The sequence below is a fragment of the Charadrius vociferus genome, unplaced genomic scaffold, assembly GCF_000708025.1.
Source record: "Charadrius vociferus isolate BGI_N301 unplaced genomic scaffold, ASM70802v2 scaffold309, whole genome shotgun sequence".
In the NCBI taxonomy this organism is placed as follows: domain Eukaryota; kingdom Metazoa; phylum Chordata; class Aves; order Charadriiformes; family Charadriidae; genus Charadrius; species Charadrius vociferus.
The window spans coordinates 1,738,968-1,742,049 of record NW_009661370.1 but is presented as its reverse complement, the minus strand read 5'-3'; positions in this window follow the sequence as shown (position 1 = coordinate 1,742,049).

The window sequence follows — 3,082 nt, the reverse complement described above, 5'->3', positions numbered from 1 at the left end:
ATGGCAGCACCAGGCTGCTTTATCTGGGCTGTTAGTGCAAACAGGGAAAAAATACGAACCTAGCTGAACAAAAGTTTCTCAGAGTTTGTTTGCTTTCAGAGCTTCTTCCTTTCTCCTGTTCTTTTGGATTGTGGGTGTTTTCTTCTGTTCTTTTTTTTTTTTCTACTCACTATTGGAAAAAAAGAACAGCACAGGAGGCAAATTGCTATGTCAGGTCATCCTGTATTGATTTAGTAGAGGATAGTAAGACCTGATGTGACCTGATGAAAAGATGACATGAGGTTACGGCCTAGCCTACCAGCGCTTCACGTCGTATTAAACACTCCACAGGGGCAACATCTGGAGGGTTAAACAACCGCTGGGTAATGCAATTTTAAATACCACTTCATCAAAGTAATAGACTCCACAGGACCCTCTTGGGATCTGTAAACTGATGTGTTCCAGGCTTTGTGTGCTGCAGCCCTTTTGTGTAACACATTAAGGAGAGCCTGATGGCTCTGACTATTGCAGAGCGATAGAACTGAGGTTTGCAAACTCATCGACAGCACACCACCTCGCTAGGCCTGGGATCAAATACACGGGCTTCATGGTTTTTCTCTTTTTTTTTTTTTTCCTCAAAGCTTGATAGTTCGTATATCCAAAATTCCTGTGAGCTGAGGAAAAGATTAAAAAAAAAAAAAACAACGGATTTACTCTTGAGTCTATTCTAACAGCAGTGTATGAGCTTCAAAAGGAGATCGGATCCCATGCTTTCTGTTTTCCAGAGTAGTTACAGAAGAGGGAGCAAATCTTCTGTGTGCCCTTCGTAACCAGCCAAGCTTTCAACCTGAATAACAAGCAGATTCCTCAGGTCCTTACCAGACCTGGCTCCTTTCCTGCATTCTTTAAATACAACCCAACCGTAGCTCCAGCAATAGAAATCATGACAGAAATGTGGTTGCCAATTTGGTGGACCATGGAAGCTGGTGCCACCATGTAGCTGCAAATCAATGGACCTGACAGTTAGTAGAATGGTGTGCAATTTTCCGAAATAGCTCCTTCCACTATTTCAGAGCTGCTAAGCAACAATTAAGAAAAGTCCCATTAAATAATTAATCACTTTAGTCCCAATGAATAATTAATCACTTTAAGAGAGGACAGGCCAAGAACCTTTTCTATCGCCTTCTTATACAACATTGGCTTTCTGAATCCAAGTCCGGCAAAACTCTTAGCCCACACAGATCCCTGCGTCTGGGCAGACAGAATTTGATAGCTGTCACCAACCGATCTTTGTCACTACCAGGAACATGTGGAAGGCCACTTGGTAACTCTTTTCCAGAGAGAAAAATTTAGGGTAGGGCTTGCAGCCAGGGTGAGCCAGCGGTGTTCAGCCGAGGTTGATAGAAAGGCTCTGATTCTTTCCGAGCGAGTATCTGCCCTCGCTGCTGGCCTTGCTTGCACATCCTTCTCTCTGCTTTACTGCAATCATTTCAGATCAAAGGGCAGCGGAAAATTCCTCAGTTACCTGACACAGTTTCAGTTCAGAAAATGTCTCTGGGTGAGTTTTTGTGTGATGCCTTTCAAAGAGGGATGCTGATAGTCATCGTAGAGCAGGGGGAGGAGGTCTGAAGCTGACTATAAGCCACCATTGCACTTTTATCCCTGTTACTGGGTTCTTGTGAATTCTGGGAGGTTGTAGAGAGACCAGAGAAATGTGGTGTTGTGTCTGTCTCCACTAAGCCATATAAAATATTCAGTCTTCAGCTACCTTAGTGTCAGCAGGAGCATAGACCTGAATCATCCCTGAAGTGGGTGTTGCAGCCCCACTTGACGTCCTCTGTGCCATTCCAGCCCAAAATGTGTATATCAGGCAGTCCTCTCCACAGCTAATCATATTAAGTAAACTATTCTTTGGAAATTATAACATTTATGAATGCATATAAGTGAAACATGCCCTCCCCTCACTGAACTAGTTTGTGGCCTGTACTTTAGAAACAGAACTTATTAAAAATGCAGACATATGAGCTACTGTAATTTACTTACTGGAATTATTTTCCATCCCTCGTTACTGCTGAGTAGACTGCGGCTGCCCTCCATCTGTGGAGAGGTCTTCATAAGAAAATGGGGAGCAGTAGGGAAACAGCATGGATTCTCCAAAGAATGCATTAGTTTATTTATTTATTTCAAATGTCTTTCATGTCTTGGCTTTGTGCATCTTTTCCAAGAAGCAAATGCTTCACAGATGGAAAGAAGCAATTTTCAGTTGTAAAAATTCTAAACAGTTCAGGTGAAATGAAAAACAGAGCTTCCTGGAGACAAGCCAGCTTTTTTTATTATTATTATTATTTTTTCCCCAGCCTCACTTTGATTGTGAAAATATTCACCCACCTCCAGACTTTATAGCATGAGAAATGCCCTGCCTGAGGTCTAATCCGTGCCTGAGGTATCACTGCAGGGTCGATTAGAAAGGAAGGCTCCTATTTCCACACAGACCCTACACATCTGCTCTGATTTTCTGCAGGGTAGATCCATGGTAACCCCACTGTAAAAATGGAGTCTTACATAAACCAAGCTTATACTGGCATAGCTCCTCTTCTGGAGGGAGCTCTGCTATTTCGTCATCGGGAAAAGGTCTAATTTGTCCACTGATAGTCTGTTTTCTGTTAATTCAGATGGCTAGGTACTGAAATTGCGGAAAAAAATACATAGGTGATTTGTGAGAAAGTGTAATGAGCTTATTTTTAGATACCTCCCGCTGCTGATAAAACCTCTTAGGATTTACAGCAGATCAAATTAGCAGGAGCTTTCGTAATTACCCTCAGAACCTTTGGATATCGCACATTACCTATAAGGCACTTAAATCTCCCACACGCTCCCCATGGGGAGCTTAACTCATCCTCCAGGAAATCTGCCTCGGAGACAGACACCTATAACCAGATACCTATACATCTCTGATCTGCTACGCGTAGACTGAATCCCAGCAGCGGACAAAACAGTGTCTCCTTGGCGTTGCTGGTGGCTGTGGGAATGGAGCCGGAGCGATCCCCCCGCGGGGCAGGCATCTGCAACGGGGGGAAAGAGCACAGGGGACCCGAGGTGGCTC